Here is an 18,444-nt window from a genome sequence, read left to right as displayed (position 1 = left end):
ACAGCTAAACTATCAGCAGGACAGAGTAAAAAGGGTAGTTTACTCAACCTAGGAGTATCTGCTATTTGTGACAAGCCTACAGTAGGCATGAACACAAAACATATTACATATCTATTTTATATATGTGGTGAGGAACACATCGGGGTGTAATCCTATTTCCCCGATGGTCCCTATACCTAACAAATCTCATCACATGCCTCAAGGATAACTGACATCTGGCTTCTCAGGTGCTGTTTTAGCTTAATATCACCTTTTAAAACTGACTGAAAATGTGGTTTTTTAATTATACATTTTACCCTAAGCTTGAAATTTGGGTAAACAATTTTTTAAATGTATTTGCTCACCAGATAAGTATTGTAGGTTTTTTCTAATGCTACAGCTACTAATAAGTAAGGAATGAGACAGGAAAGGATTTTTTAAAAAATCCAACAAAACACACACATTTTAAGAATCAAATAATTATGTTAGTACTTGCATTGGGTTTTTTGACTACAACTTACAATTCTTTACCCCAATCTCACTTACAACCAATTTCTGAGCAGCTATCACCTAAAGTGTATGCCACTATCACATAATTTGGTCCAACACTCTTTTATAGTTTTTTCTGTAGGTTACTATATAATAGAATCTAGTTCTAACTTAATCTCATCTGGTATTTCCAGTTTACCATTTTAGTGATGATTTCTGTGACAAAGCTCCACTCACCATGCTAGTGCCTCCTGATGGCCATCTTGGGCATTAGCTTCACAGGTCAGTACACCCTCTCCCAGTGGTGCCTCACCCACAGTCACTTCTGCTCCTGGATCCAGATCACTCCAAGGACCATGGTATCTTCTTCATGATACAGCCCTCCTGCCATATCACAATCTGTGCTCCCTCCTTCCAGAAACCTGCAGTCAGCTGTCCAGCCACTTCCCCACTGGCCCCAACACCTTCTTTGCCCTTGCCTCAGCAGGGTATCAGCCAGTCAGGAACTCCCTCTCCTGTTCCTGTCCAGCACCACTCTATCTAGAATGCTAACTTTCTTCCACCGACAAAGCACCTATTACTCCTTCCTTGAGTTTCCCATAGTAACTGACATTACTGCCTCTTGCAGCTCTTCTTATATGGGTCTGTCAGGCCCTGATTGGTTGCTCCTCACAGCCCCCTCTAATTGGCTGCTTCCTGCACAGCCATCCTAGGGCTCTATTAACCCGTTACAGCCCAGTATGGGGCCAACGTCCCATCACATTTCACACAATTTTGTCTCATATACTTCAAAAATATAACCCCCCCATATTCCTGCCCAAACCATTGCTAAAATCTTTGAGAATACTACAGCACCTTCATCAGTCAGATAAACAGCCAGAGAATAGATATCAACTCCTTTCAACAAAAATAAATCAACCAGCAAAAACTTTGGTATTGGCCAACCTGTCTATCAAAGACTTTGATAGAAAGTTCTTTTGCCTTCTTCACAGTTTTTGCTTTTCTTACCCAAAACATATTCTCCCCCTGCTGTGAGATAAATTAGATATGTTTATGCTCAACAGTAAGTCTGCAGTTTAAAGTAGACAGAGAAGCTCTCAAGATGTTTTTGAATCAGAAAAAAACTTTTCTTGATCGGCACTAGAGTGTAGTCCAGAAACCCTCCCTACAAGAAACACACACACAAAAGTGGAGACATTTATTGTTTCATCTCCCACAATTTTCCACAGCTCTATTCCATCCTGGAAGCAAAAGAATCTATCATAATCATTGGAATCTAAGCACTTAAAAGAATCTTTCTTTGAAAATGGGGTACGCATTCTGTAGCTCAGAAGGAGACAGAGATATCAGGTTTAAAATAGAAACCAGCACCTCTGAAAACTATGGTACAAAGAAAATTAACTCCTTGTTCTTCATTTTCTGAGGCATGCCAAATCTCAAGAGATATCAACACTTTTATTTCTTCTTCTTCTTCACAATAATGTCCTGAGGCATTTATTACCAATTCTCACTGTCTTCAACAGAATCCTGTGCATGGAACACTTGCAGAAACAGATCCTAACTCTGAAAAACTGCTATTAATTAATATTTATTATATTGATTTTATATGCACAAAACTTTTACATTTTGCTCATTAAAAGAGTCATGTTGGCCTGATCCAAAGCTCATTGAAGTAAAGAACTGACTTCAGAGGGCTTTAGATCAGACCAATGGTCAGAGAACAGTTAATAAAAAATAGACACATTTATTTGTACACAGAAAAATTAAAATGTGATGTTTAATAGCATGTTGACAGTTAGACAGGAGTCCATACACGACCCTGCTTTTAGGGTTGAGCTCATGCTACGTAGTCACAGCATACCATTTTTAAACTTTCCTGGGGGCAACCAGATTTACTGGGGTACTGGCAGCTTATTTTTTTCTTGATCAGGCCCCTTATTAATACATTGCTTCTGGGCACATATACAGTAAAACTTGCTGAGATCCTGATGTAAAAATATTAGTAAGTTTCACTGTCTTGGACATGGACAGAGTACAGCACAGGGTGAGAGGGAGAACACAAGAATGATGATACAGGGCAAGGGAGGAGACAAGAATGTGAAAAGAGAGCAGGGGGCAACCCTGAAAATCAGAAGGGTGAAGAACAAAAATACAATGAGGGGGAAGACAGTGGGAAAGTTCATCATTTGCTATAACTTACACTTTCAGAAGATGGGGTGGAGTGTAGAATATAATATAGCTGAAGCCAATATTGTGGGTTTTATTTGTAACCTATTCTCATTAGTAAAGTTGACCACAAAATTTGAATTTCTGTTTCATGGGAAATTCTAATACCTTGACATCAATTTTCATCCTGAATTGTGATAGGGACTTTGGTGCATCAGGACAGATGTAGCCAGGCTGGGAAGCAGGGTAGATAGAGGGGAAAAGGGACATGTAGCAAATGTAGAAATTAGTGTAGACCCAGCCTGAAGCAAAATATTTCATTTACGTTTTCCTGATGGAAAATTCATCCAAGTCAGTCTCTTCCTATGGAAAATTTAAATTTTCATGAAACCTCTTTTTCTGATGGGAAAATGTTTTGCTCAAAGTTTTGACCTGTCCTACTCATTAGGGTTATTTGCAAAGGGTTAATATTATTCATCATAAGGTCTTCTGAATGTGGCCCGATAGTAAAATGCAATGACATGCCTTACATTGGAGATTATACATATCTGAAGTGAATTAGTCTGTGTGCACCCACATTTCAAATTGCTGTCTACACCACTGTAAAATATTTTCAGAATGAGAATTTTTCTTAGACAACCTTAGAGTGAACTTGATATTCTCACCCTAATGATTTATGAAAAGATACACTATCGCTTTAAATGTTTTTCTGTCTGCACCTATATACATATCAAATATCACCAAGTCCTGTACCTTTCAGTGACTGGTGAATGCTACTGTATAACAGCCATTATAGCACAATATATCACAGTGAGATTATATTGTAGTTTGGCTCATATAAGATGGTGTCCAAAGAAGTGCCTTTGCTTTAATTATCAAAATATTTTGGTTGCAATAGGGCTAGACTGTAAGAATACAAGGCTGGACTGTGCTGATATCTGGCATCTCTGCTAACTGAGGCATTGCAAAAGGGCCAGGATCTGGCTGCAAATTCCTGGCAGAGCGTTCCCCTGTCAGAGGAAAACTCCCTGCTGGAGCATAAACAGCCAGGCTCTGCAACAGGGTATGCATCAGGGGAAGGGAGAGGGCATGGTGGAACTCCAGTATGCTACATCAAGTCTTCACAAGTGTAGAGTATGTAGGGATTGTGGGGAAGGGAACATGTTGATTTGAAATGGTAGGCTATGGGATGTTGTTATAGCATTAGTGTTGTTAAGTAAAGTTGTAGATGGGCTATGTTGTGGGCCAAAGACCAAAAAGGACAAATGCTGCTGAGTGCTTAGAGACAGAAACTTGAACTCCTGGATGGGAACTCCACCCAGAATCTTATTAGGAACTTTGTGGGGGTGGAATTGGAAGTTCATCTGTTGGCTCCAGAGTAGAGAGGGAGTAGGATCACAAAGGAGGTTGGGGAACTAGATTGCGATCAGGACGAGAGGAACTGCCACGTTCTTATAAGATTAGGTTTTCCTTTTGGGAGTAAGAAGAAAAAGGGCTATTGACCACTATGGCCATGTTTATATTATGTTTGGTTAAATCAAAGTGTAGTGGATTTTCAAACCTAGACATCAGAGGCATAGTCGATCGGTGGGTTTCAAAGAGATCTGCAGGGCCCTTGAAACAATGTTAGGAAAAGCTGTGAAGGTTGCCTGGTATTCTCAGGTAAGTGTCCTGAGAGGAAGGTTAGAGTGGAAAAAAAGGCTGTTCTGGTGACCAGAGACACTGGTGTTGAACAAGATGTGTGCCCAGGAAGGGGCAGGTCGTGACATGGACCTTACCTCATCAGCACAATTTAGCGCTGCCCGTGTGACGTTCTATGTGGGATGGGGGCTGGGACTGGCCCTCGGAATCAGGGAGGAGTGAGTGGCTGCCTAATGCCCCCCTGCTATGCCAGACAGAGCTTGGGCTAAAAATCTGCCTTTCAGGGCATGCCCTATACCATATGTTGATGAATCCTCTCTCTGCACCAGTTCAGCTGTGCAGACCAGACCTCTGGCACGGGAGGGGTAAGGAGAGGGACGAAGGTGAATTCAAGTATTTGCCTATTCCCTGCCCACCCATTGGATACATTGTGGTGGCCCTGAGTAACACTATACAATTTAATTAAAATATTAAAGTAGCTTTCATGGTTTTTTTTTTTTTTTGCAGTATTGAATAGAATTTACTTAAAACTGTTCTGATAAAGGTTGTATTTCCCTTTTCCCTCCATGTCTCTACATGTGCACTAAGATTTTTCCCTTTTTCTATACAAAAAGTCTGTATTACACAAATATTAAAAGAGCTGTGTGGCACAGATCCAGAAAAAATGATCTTTGCATACAGCAATTGTTTTTGTGCAGCTAAGGTAGAAAATCAATAGTGCATCAAATCTGCTTTGTTCTTGAATTGCTAAGGGGTTTGGTTCCAGATGGGCATCTCAAAAATTACTTACCTCAGCTTTTTTATATAAAAAAAGAAAAAAAATGCCAGATAAACAGGCTTGACTTTTAAAATTGTGTTCATTTTAAAACATTTATCATCATAGAGATCAGATCTAAGCTTCCCCAGAAAACATTGTTCTTTTTTCATTGAACATCTATGCCCATTTTTAGAACTCACATGTCATTGGACTTTTATGTCTTGAAGGCACTTTTTCTAGCACTGTTATACATTAAAAAATGTAGTGTGCTCAGCTTCTTGCTTATTATGGAGATAAGAGGAAACATCGGTAACTTTTGCCGTGTTTTTTTCAATATAATTCCACGTACATATGGAATCAGGCAGACAGACTGATAGAAAATATGATTAAAAATTCCTAGATTGTTGGAAAGTTGAAACTTGCTGTGACCCGTTCACGTCTAGGGTAGCCACCTGAAAATGTCAAGTCAGGGTAGGCTGCAAAAGGAGAGCAGATTCTTTCAGCACTGGTGGGTGACATTGAAGTCAGATTCCCAACCAGCCACAAACAGTGCCTCTGATTCCCCACACTGCTTATCAAGAAGCTAAAACAAAATATACACAGCCCCCTTTACTGTATTTCAGTCTCTGGCTCCCAATCTACCAGTAGGTCCAGTAAAGAGACCAGTTATTTAAAACTCTATGCTCTTTACCAAAAAGGTTCTCCTGACCCCAAAGGATCAACCACATTACCAGAGCAATGTAAGTTTGGATCTTACCCAAAATACCATGCTGCCAGCCAATCCTTTAGTAACTAAAACTAAAGGTTTATTATAAAAGGAAAGAAACAAACTATAAGAGAAATGTTAAATAATTAAAGCAATCAGATATATACAATGATTTGCAAGTCCATATATATCAGGTTTCCAATAGAATTGTGGAGTTTTCAGGCTTGTATAGTCCCTCTGGCATACATCCAGTACCTGGATGGGTCTCAGTCCTTTGTTTCACAGCTTCAGTTGCAGGCAAGTTGATCCAGAGGTAGGTGAAGGCTGAAGACTAAAGACTGACTGAAGACAAAATGGATGTGGTGCAGCTGCTTTTTATGTCCCTTGGACTTTGCCATGCTGCTTGTGGAAATTTACAGAAATAAGATGGAGTCCAGGGTCACATGAGTAAGACCTGGTGATTCATCAGGTGTAGCCCCTGGGTTCTTTTCCTGTGTTTATTGTATCTTTGAGTTCCCTTAATGGGCTATCAAGCAGCTAGTGCTGCAGCCATCCTGTCTGGGGTGTTGGCCAGAAACACAGCACAAGTTGAAATACAGATATGCCTTACATATATATAACCTACATTACAAATATGACACAGACACATAAACAAATCATCGTACTTAGCAAATTATAACCTTTCTAACGATATCTGACATGCCCTATCTCATATGAATTATTGTTATTTTCACGTTGATGTTAAATAATATCATAAATAGTTCCTCTAATCCAGCCAGCGTCACACTTGTGTTTGAATACACAAGTCTTTGCCAAGTTGCTCAAAATTGGCTAATGAATTTGGATTCAGAAAGAGCTGAGCACCAGGTCTCTGAAGATCAGGCTTCTTTAAGGTTTTGGTCTGATCAAAATCTTGCCTTTATGAAAAGTGGGATTTTTAATATTCGCATAGGCCTGATACAACTGAATGGGAATCTCTCCATTCTCTTTACTAGGAAATGGGTTGGGCCAATAAAGCAGACTGAATCTTGGATTTTACCTTAAGAACTGGCCATTTAGTGTTCACTTGAAAAATAAGACAGAAGCTGCATTACATAATGCTGTATCACAAATTTAGGAGTGTATAAACTAATGTTCCTATATGATGGCAATGCTTTAATGTGCAATAGTTTGGGATGGAGATGTTATATGTGATTAGATGTGATAAGAGATTTGAATTCTTAGTACCATCTATCTCTCGCTTACTTACATGTGCGCTCACACGCACAGACACACACGATCTTACTGTCCCACTGCTAGTTCTTCTGAGCCAAGTGGTTGATTTACCACTGTGAATTTTGGAAGTTAATCCGTAGCACAGACTGTCCATCACTGGCATGAGAAGTAGAACATATTTCCTCCTACTCCTTAACATGGATAAATGTGATAAAATTCAGGGCTTCCAGTAATTATACGGGTTGTTGCTCTTTTTATTATTTATACAATAGTTCTATTAATTGTTAGTTATTATTTATATAAGCCATAGCACTTAGGCTATGCGCTGTATAAACAGAAAATAAAGACAGTCCTTGCCCCAAAGAGGTTATAGCCTAAGACAAGAGATAACTGGATAGAGATAGACCAGAGAATAGAAGGCAACAATGAGACAACAGTAGTCAACATGAATTAGATACAGCCAGAACTGTAGTGTGACTGCTTTTACTTTGTACCCAAGTAGGATATTTATGACAACCTTCTGAAACCAAGTACACTGGATCACAGTATGGGGTACTGAATATCTTTTGGAATGAGGGGGGTTGAATCATTGAAAGTCTCTACACTGTGCCCTTTTCTTTATTGATTGTGTCAATGATTCACTTTGCCTTCACTGGATTCTGCAATACATTTTTTAAAAATGGTTACTAGAACACAGTTTTTGTGTGTTACCTTAATAAGAGAGTCAGAGGAAGGATGCCAGATATCTTAGTATTGAAAAGTAAGTCACAGCTGGGTTAGACTACTGCAAAGTGACCTACTTGACGCTACAGCTAAAGAAAACTCAGGGTACATCTACCCAGGGATAAAAGACCTATGGCACAGCCACATCTGGCCCAGGATCAGCTGACCGAGGATTGCGGGACTTGGGCTGTGGGGTTAAAAAATCACTGTGTAAACGCCCTAAACTGACCTGGGGTGGCCATGGGTTTTTAATCCCTGTGTGGACATAACCTCAGAAACTAAAGTTAGTGCAGAATGAAGTGACCTGTTTGTTGAGTGGAGTGTCACACCAGATGCTGATCTGACTGACTGTGAATTTTTGGATGAAATTTGATGTGTACGATTTAACCCTTAAAGTCCTAAAAGATTTACGATCTGCTTCTGCCTAAGGTCCGTACCTCTCCACTGCTTTGAGACATGATGCAATCCTAGGGGGTAACTAGGGCCCAATCTTTGTGCTTCCTGGAGCACAGTGACGTCATTTCTGCCGAAATCTAACATGGCCTATGCAAAAGTGAAGGAGGGCAAGAGAAAGTAAACTCTTTGGTCTCTCTGCCACACCTTGTGCACCCATGTAAGGGTTAGGCAAAATCTCTAACTTATTAGCTGTCTTTTTGTTTATTTCCTTGCTGATTTCTGCCTTTTCAATCTCTGTGTGTTTACCGGCTCTAAGTAATTGTCGGGAAAGTGGGTTTTTTGTGGAAATCTGTATGTACGTATTCTCATTTTAAAGTATTCATAATACCTTTTTCCCACCGGTAAATATTGCTATCATGACAAAGTTGCTGTGCCAACTGGGTGAATGTTTCTTGGCACTTACACAGACAGCTACTAAAGGGTGTGGCTTCTCTCAGGTAATGGGAAGAACCACTGTCTCAGGAAGAAGTTCTCTGAGCAAATTCAGGGGGAGTGGCGATGTGCTTCCTGGCTGGGGAGAAAGTGAAACTCTTTGGTTCAGCAACAACAGCAGCCAGAGCGGAGCCATCTTTGTACCATCTGCCAGTGACAGAGATGTTGTTCTGTTGCTTGATGCTGACATAGGTCAGAATTCTTCTGGGGAGTCAGTCTGGCGGTGCTAACCCACCAAGAAATGGATTGTGAAGTCGTGTAACACTAGTTACCATACTGTAAAATGCATCTTTACTAGGATGTAACCATTAGTGCTAATATACGCTACACAATGTATACTTTTTCAATTTATGCTCTATACTGTACTGTTCTTGTTTCATATGATTAAGCATACGACAAAGAGTTATGTTTGCATTCAGCCTTCCACTGCAGCCCTCTTTAAAAGAGGTTAAAGCCATGTCCACGCTACAAAATGATGTAAACCTAAGTTATGCAGACATACAGCCGCTGTAGTTATTACATCTCTTGTGTGTGTGCATGCTTGACTCCTTGCGTCAACGGCGCATGTTCTGACCAGGAGTGCTTTGATCGATGCAGAGTGGCAGTGCACCATGAGTAAACATCCCATTGTGCAACTCGCCACCATCCAGAGCAGCATCTTTTGGGAAGTTCTTTCTGATGAGGATGAAACGAGTCATGCAGGGGTGACTGGAGGCATGGGGTCAGCTTCCCATAATGCAGTGGTCTCCATCCCATAATTTCTTCTGCATCGCATAATTGTTGTGCCTTTTCAAAATCCCACAAACCTGAGCATACCTCCTCTTTTCCCACCATCGTTGACAGAAGCATGGAGCCTGCACAGCTCTGCACTATTGTCACGAGCATTATAAGCACAGGGTGCATGATCCTGCAGTATTTGCAGAGTTACAAAAGGAGCTACAGGGAACATGATGGTTCCTTGGAGGCTAGATTGCTGTGAGACCTAGAAAGAAACTATTCAAGATCGGACTCCAATGAGGAAAAATATCCCAATGGTTATAGCTGCCTGCAGTGTCATAGAATCATAGACTATTATGGTTGGAAGGGACCTCAGGAGGTCATCTAGTCCAACCCCCTGCTCAAAGCAGGACCAATCCCAACTAAATCATCCCAGCCAGGGCTTTGTCAAGCCAGACCTTAAAAACCTCTAAGAATGGAGATTCCACCACCTCCCTAAGTAACACATTCCAGTGCTTCACCACCCTCCTAGTGAAAAAGCTTTTTCCTACTATCCAACCTAGACCTCCCCCACTGCAACTTGAGATCATTGCTCCTAGTTCTGTCATCTACTGCCCCTGAGAACAGCCTAGCTCCATCCTCCCTGGAACCCCCTTTCAGGTAGTTAAAGGTTGTCCTTCATAATATCTGTGAAGCAAAGGGGGAAGTTTCCACCAAGGTGAAGGTGGAATAGCTGTCTGCAGAATTTGAATGGCCAGATACAAGTGCTATTAGAAGAGCTCAACGCATAGCTATATGGCTCAGGGAAGTTTGGAAAAAAACATTTTAATAGTGAGACAGAGTAATGTGTGTGTTGCTGCAGTGTGCTCTACCTGGCTTTGCTCTTTTGCTGCCCGGTATGAATCTTGCAGTGATTGCTGTGTATGTAGGAATATAACGGTTGGTTAATTGGCTAGCTAACAGCTGACAGTGATTTCAGCAGAGGAGTAGGAAGAGTCTGTATGGATTCCAACTGATTTTATAAAATTGGTTACTAAAATTAAGTTTATTCCTTTTGTTCTTTTTGGGACATGAATGTGGAGGGGTTGACCCTGTGCAATCCTTGCTGAAAATCCTTAGAGACTTAATTCTGGGTCCCCAGCTGCTTTTATATGGGAGCTGGGTTCTTTTTAGGCACTGGAGAAGGGCAATAAAGTAAACTCTAGCCCACCCAGAGGTTACAAATGCATCTGTTAATATTGTTTGTGAGTGATGTTATGAGTGGTATGTTATGAGTGCAGTACCAGGTAATTGGTTGCTGTCAGACCTCCTCAGCACCAGCCAACATATGCTATGAATTAATAAAGAGGAATTTTGTTCCAAAAATAGAATTTTATTCTGTAACATGAACAAGGCAATTAAAAAACATTTAAAACTTAATAAAACTTAGTAAATTAAGGGAACAGAACTTAGGAAGGGGAAAGAACAGTCATTTCCATTTCAGGTACTCGTACACCAACCGTGGCTTTCCCACGTCAGTGTATGTGAAGCTGTTACCATCTTTAATATTCCCCTGGGTGCAGTGGTAAGTGTAGTGCACTGACTCTGATGCCACAGGGAATGTTGAGGGGGAAAGCAGAGAGGTCCCAATATTGAGTTCTCAATGGGCTGCAGTGGGAGGCAAGCACAGGATTGTTCAACCTGCAGGTCCACCAGAGTCTGCAGGAGCTTTGTTTGTTGTTTGAGAAGCACAAGCATCTCCTGTTGCATGTCCTTCTCTTTTTCCTGTGCCGCCCTTCTTTCCACTCTATCTTTCTCTGTGCTGTCTGCCAGGGTGATCCTCCAGGCCTGTGCTCGTTCTCTTATGCATCACTAGCTTGCATGATCTCCTGGAATATATCATCCCAAGTCCTCTTCTTTCTCCTCCTTATCTGTCTCAAGCATTCCGTGGGTGTGGAGGGGGGACCCTGAAGGCTGCAATGGTGCAGCTGCAGATACCACACGCAAAGGTACCACTGTCAGTGTATGCAGACTGGAAATAGAAATTTAAGATGCTGAACTCACTCTCCTTGCTCCTCAAAAGTTGTAAGCACTATATTCTCACTTCTGCTTGGGATTGATAGAGCACACCACCAGTCACAGCATCAGCCAGGGTGAGTATGGCCCTCTGTGGGTTGGGGGAAGGAGGAGGGAATCGCTCACTTGCTAGTTGCACAGGACAACTAGCACTGTTTTCACAGATGGTGGTGATTTTAGCTGATATCTCAATTCTGAGGGTAAAGAGGCAGAGAGAGAGAATACTCCTGATGCCACCCAGATCTTATGCTGCTAGTTTATACTGCAGTGGTGCCTGCTGATGAAATTACTGAATGGTGAGGGAAAGTGTGCTACTGCGGTGGAAGAAATAAGACAGCCTTCCCCAGAAATCTTCAGCATAGGATTGCAAAATACCTCCATGAAAATTTCATTGAGACTCCCCGGAGGATTCATGGGACATCCTGGTGCACATAAACAAACTGCTCTGCATGGCCCACGCAGCCTAGCTCTAAAGGGGAATGAAAAGCAGACAGCAACTCTGCCTCTCTAGGTTGTCCCACTACCTCTTCTAGCCTGAATAAAAATGAGTAAATCAAAAAACATGTCCTGCTACTTCGGGGGTGCCATCCCTGTAATTTCAAAGTGAACGGCACACTTACCAGAGATTCCTTCCCTGAATCAGGCTTGCCTGTGCTCAACTCTCAGCACTAGCTAGATTGTGCTGGAGTTAAATGCGGGTCCTGGTTTGCTGCAAGGCTGGATCCCCTGGTCACCCATACTCCATACTCCTCTTCCTCTTCGCTGCTCATAGTGGGGGCCTGTGACTCGAGCTCCTTGGAAATATCCATCATACTCTTGAGTGTGGTGGTGGAGTCTCTGACAAGGATGGCATGCAACCCTTTGAAAAGCGGCAGGTCTGCAGCTCAGCACCGAATCGATTGTTGGCCTCCCTGGCCTACTGGTATGTCTGCCGCAGCTCTCTGGCTTTCGTACAGCACTTCTGCTGGTCCCTGTCACAGTCCTTCTCCTGCATCCCTTGAACAATCTGCTTGTAGATGTCCACATTTTTACAGCTGGTTCAGAGCTATGTCTGCATTGCCTCTTCTTCCCCACTGGCCCAGGAGAGCTAATATCTCCTGTCTACTCCAGGCATGAGTACATCTGCAGTGTGTAGCCAACATGGTCAGCTGGGCAGCTACACTTAATATTGGAGAGCTGCTAGGTGTGCGCTCCAAGCCAGGCAACCAGGAAAAGGAATTTTTAAAATTCATGGGATTTTAAAGGGGAGGAGTGGCTTCCCATCTACCTGACTCTAGGGCAGCAGAGTTCACACTGGTGACCAAAGCGGTCAGTATGGGGGCGCTGTGAGACAGCTGCTGGAGGCCAGTAACACCCAATGTAAGTAACACAATGGCTACACTCTCATTGTGTCAACCTAACTACATCAACTGTGATGCTACATTGCTCAGTGAGGTGGTGTTATTAAATCAGCATAGCAGGGCATTTACATTGGCAGGAGCCAAATTTAACTGAAGACACATCTACAGCTAGCTGGATGTAAGCTGCCTTGCATCGACCTAACCGTGTAGTGTAGACCTGGCCTAAGATCAGTCTGAGAAGCCAGGGGAAACTACTGGAGCCTTTATAGCTCTGGTCTTCTATTTTGTGCTCTTACCTCACCATATAGTGTCTGAAAAATTCCATTACAGGACTTTCAAAACAAAGTATCCACATAATATGTAAATCAGCACTCCTGTACATACCCTTCTGAGCTTATCCTAATATCTATAATTTGCAAAGTATTGCAATAAAGAGGAGGGAAAGCAATAAAATCCCTGGTTGACTTCTTCACTCTCTTGCAAATTGTGTAGTCGTGTCTCTGCAAGTGTAAATTCCATTTGGAATTGGTAGTATCCTATAAGTATATGGCACAGGCATAAAAGACCGCAGAGCATTCAAGATAGTGAAGAATCAGGTGCTTTATTGCTAATATATCTGGAAAGGAATTGGGTGGGAACTGTCATTTGTACAGCACCTAACAAAATGGGCTGTTGTTCCTCGACGGGGTCTCCTAAGTGCTGCCATAATACAAATAAATAAAGTCTGCCTTTATAAAGTTTTCAGATTATTATCATTATTATTTATTTGTACTGTATTACCATAGCGCCTAGAAGCCCTCCTCATGGGTCAGGATCCCATTGTGTGAGGAGGAGCTCTACCCAGAACAAAAAGACAGTCCTTGCCCCAAGAAGCCTACAATGTAAGCAGACTTTTTTTTTTAAGTGTTAAAATAAGAACAGCTCATTACTTTGTAGGTCACTGAGGCGTTGGGAAGGCAGTTTAATGTTAATTACATTGCAATTCTTAGCATTAATTCCTGCCTGGAAACTGGAAGGAAAAGAACAGGTTGCAGAAGAAAAGAGTTTGAAGGAGTAACTAGGAAGTCAGTCTGTGTGCTGCTGACTAGAATTTGAGAAGCAATTGCAGCACCTCTGCTATTAAAAAAATAGTTCTTTCAATAAAACGCCAGTTCAGTTTTACAAGCAAGTCCTTTCATATTGTTATCCAGCACCTGGTATATGAAACACTGATAACTATTTCAATCACCTTTTCTATAACAGTTTGAATTGGGTAAATAAAACGCTGTGACAAGGAGACAATTTACTGAGTGTAAATTGCTAAAGAGCAGGAACAAATTTCAAGATGATTCTTACATACCAAATGTATTAATTCTGTGAAAACAAAAGGGCTAAATACTTTCAATTTGTTGAATAGAATAAAAAACAATTATAAACAAGTCTCTTATAAAATACTTGCATATTTTATTTAGATAATTGAACAGTGAGATATTGTTAAGAAATAAGAACTGCTCACAGTAACAAGTATGTAAACTGTCAGATTTTTGCAACAATAAATGGACAGCCTGTTCTTTCTCAAAACAAATAGTCATTCACAGCTCGTAAAAGTGTGTGGTGTGCTCTGAAGAGTTATTTTTTAAAGCTAAATAATGGGAGTTCTGAATACTGTTAACAGAATTGTTAGCAGTTCTGAATAAAGGGTCAGGTTGTGTTTTCCTCTGGTTCTGCTCAGAGGATTGGGGGGAGGGTAAGAAGGGCTAGAGGTGGCTTTTAGGACTTGTCTACATGGCAAGTTAGGGCATGGCAAGCCACGGTATGAATCTACAGGTCACTAACTTGCTGCATGGATCTCTATCAGGCAGTTAAAGTTCTGTTGTGCTCTCAAAATGGGAGAAAAATCAAAGCACATTATGGAACTTTTAGTGCATGGTAGCATGGTCCACATGTGACTTTCTGCACAGCAAGCTAATATGCTGTAGATTCACACCCTGGCTTGTTGCCCATTAAATTTGCCTGTAGACAAGCTCTCAGATACTTTTGCACCTTCTAAAATCTGGTCTTTGATGGAGGATCCCTGGGTTTCTAGCAAAATTTATGTCACCATAGCAGAATCTGGCCCAGAGAGATTGGGAGGGTGTCAGTGGCTATTCAGATCACTTGAGTAGCAATAATTCAAACTTCACAAGTCTCCTGGTAATTAGTCTGTAATAATACTGATAATTAGCCTATAAACATGTTTGCTGACTGAAGGAGATTGTTATATATTCAATCATTGTTCACAAAACTTTTTGAAGTGATATAAGCTGGAATTTTGTTGTAGCTCCAAAAGCTAAAGTGTTCAAGGATGCATCACAAGTTGTGTATATTTCAGTGATAAATATACAACTTTGCAAACTGATGGGGAAACAAAGAATGGGAAACTGGGCCTATGGAAAAATACATCTGCAGTGGAACAGGAGTTGCAGAAGACCTAAAAAAATAATTGTTCTGCAGGGTCAGAATGAATGTCTAACCTGTGTTGGGCTCCAGTTGCTATTTTAACTTTGAAAAGATCTAAGTTCAGTTAGGTAGGCAGATGAGGTGACCAAAGAGCACAGGTACTTTTTGAACTGGGTCTTCCTTTATAATTAGAAACTAAAAATTTGTGGCTCCTTCTCCTTTGGTCTAGACACTAGACATCATTGCTTCCTTGACTGAAGAGCCTCCCTGGATGTGTTGCAGTAGCCTGTATTATTCAGAGGAAAATCCCTTTGATTCTTCTCAGGGAGTGGCCATTGTGAAAATATACTTGCCAAACTTTCCTAACCATATTACATTTGACCACTTCTGCCGTGTTGTGGATGAACTATGTGACAATGAAAGAGATGACTGATGGCTGGGTAAGGATAAAAGAAAAAGAAACACTCCAGCATTAGATCAAATTTTCAGCTATAATAACATAGTAAAATCATATCATTATATAAATGTATTATAAACAGATTCAAGCTCTTTTTATTAACTGTAAAAGTCACAGAATTAATTCTTGCTCTCTGTAAATAATGGCCAGATTTCCTTAAAGTTTCATGTTTATTCAAAGTAAGTGATTTTTTTCCCACTCAGTTTGCCAGTTCACTTAAACCATGTTTATTATTTTACACCATTCAAACCATTTTCTGAATTCCATTTTCATAGTATAGTAATTGTGGATCTTGATAAATGAAGAAAATTCCCATGGAAAGGCGTTATGTTGGAAGTAAAGCTTAAAAACAAAGCAAATTCCTCTGCTGTGTGACTTTATATGGTCAGAGAATTGACTGCATTACTTGAAGAAAATGAACATGAAGAAAATGCCCCAATTATTCTATTCCTGTTACTGTACGTTGGGGCTTCCTTAAAGACAAACCATAAGCTTAGCTTTCTGGGTGATGGATGTTACCTAAGTTACTCTGTACCACTGCATGTCAAGCTGGCTATACTCTCATAAAGTGGTGTTCCTTGTAGTGACTCATAAAAGATCTGCTCCTACTCATATCCGGAATTAAAGTGACAAAATAGCCACTGGAGAGAAAGAAGCAATAAGAATGTACTAAGTGCATTTGGGACTAAAGGACCTGGAGCCAGCAAGAAGGAATACGATGGAATACAGCATACAGTTTTCTTGGATACTGTCTGCATGCAGAAAATATATCCAAAGACTCATAATTCATTGGAAGCAGAATAATTAATACTTTTTCTTTTTGTGACTCATCAATTTACTTGCAGTGATCACATATTTTGTATTTTGTTTTCCCTACATCATTAATAGCCTCATTTACTTAAAGGTGACTGTTAGATATAAAGGATTCCCTCGGGCCCGTGTGAATGTCATTTATTAACTACATTCTCATTCCAGGCCTCTGGTATACATAACACTAAGCTATAACCTGATATCATTGGCATGACATATTCATATTCTGTGATGATACAATTTTTCTGGAGGAGCTTCATTCAGAAGCTGATCTAAACATCTTCCTACAGTCCAGTCAGGTTTTCTCCTTCTAGGCTTTCTTCAAGAGCCAGCAGCACTACAGAAATAGCAAGTGGGTGTGCCTTTCAAAAGCTGATCATGTGGTGGATTTACCACCTTCTTCTCCTCAACAATAACCCCCTTGCCCCAGACACTCCCTCCCTTTTCTGAACTATTGTACTACGTTGCTGGAATGTTGCCTCTGATGGATTATAAAATTTTGGGGACAGAAAACAAATCAAGCTGCCTTAGTGGAATTAGCTTCACCCTGTGGCTTGGTCTGTGTCTCTAATGCACAATGTGCATTTATGGGACTGTGTCATTGATTTTTTTAATGATATATTTAGTGGCTAATGCAATGCAACTATTTCTAGATAGGCATTTTGTATATTACTCCTTTCTCTTTGATACAGCCTTCATACATTATTCCTCTTATTTCTGAGAACTGGGTCATGTGAGCTACCATCTATGTGAAAAAAGATTATTCTAAATGGAAGCTCAACACAGGCCCATCCTGAGATTAATTTTTTATTTATTTATATAGTCCCAGTATTTTGTGCTTTACAGACATGTTCAGAAAATGAAGTCCTTGCCCTGAGGCACTTAAAATCAAAGTTCCTAGTCCTGTAATGAGCTCTGCATGAATGATACGTTGCATGCAAATGTAGGTGTCCATCCACGTGGAGCTCAAGGACAGGAGCTGAAGGATGAGGGTCAAAATAGACAAAACACAAATGAAGGAGCTGGGGAATGGTGAGGACAGGACAAGAGCAGTGGAAAAGGGATATCATAGAAAAGGAAAGGATGGTTTATATGAGCTCAGCACACATCTTTTTAGCTCTGCCTCTTCATTTCATTTTAATTTTTCCCCTCCTACTTACTGGTCAATTTTTGTTTTTAAGCCCAGCAGCCCTGCAATGGGATGTGCAGGTGAGCTGATGCCCCATATACCTTGTTTAAAGGGTGCCACTACAGTTATGTCTACACTGTAAGTGGGAGCATGCTGCCTAGCCTTGGTAAATGGGCACACGCTAGATAATTAGATGAGAGCAGTTAATCGAAAATGTGTCCATGTGCTTTCTTTATAACTGGCTGTGCCACTGTTAAAACAAAAAGTAGAATTTAGATTCTAAACTTCCTTTTCAGAACTGCACTAATTGCATTTAGAAACACAGCATCATATTCCAAAGGCATCGTTTAATGAGCTAACCACTTTCTTACAGCTCTTAGCTCTGTAGCCAAATAAAACCTGCAGCATCCTTGTATATTATATTCTTTATAGCCAATCCTGTATCTCAGCTGACATAGCAAATAGGAGGCATGCCGTCAATATATGCTTTGGAACACCATCAACTATGTGATATTGCACACTGAATTCCACCGCTCTCATATTGTATTTTAATTAAGGTAAAAGATTAATGACTTCCCCTTTCTGGCTATGATGGTGTTAATATATAAATTATATTGTAGCACTTGACAAATGAAATGTGATTATGAATATCCTCATAGACCAATTAGCATTTAACGAAAATTAAATGTAAGAAATACCCTCATGCAGTGACCTAGATAGACTGACGGTAATTTCCGCTGCAGAAAATTCATGTGAGGAAATTAAATATGCCAGTCTGGACATCTATGGGAACATTCCCTGAATCCCTCCATCCCTCCAGAATATATATTTTTAATGTCATCCAAATGTTTAGTTCATTAGTGATTGGCATAATTTCATACCTTCCCCCATGATCCTAGACACAGCAGAGTGGCATTAAATTTTTGCCCATGTCCAGCTGTTTTCCACAGAAGA

The sequence above is a fragment of the Emydura macquarii genome, unplaced genomic scaffold, assembly GCF_026122565.2.
Source record: "Emydura macquarii macquarii isolate MOO-44397 ecotype Brisbane River unplaced genomic scaffold, CSIRO-AGI_Emac_v2 contig_431, whole genome shotgun sequence".
Taxonomy (NCBI): domain Eukaryota; kingdom Metazoa; phylum Chordata; order Testudines; family Chelidae; genus Emydura; species Emydura macquarii.
Note: the sequence above shows the minus strand (reverse complement) of the source record.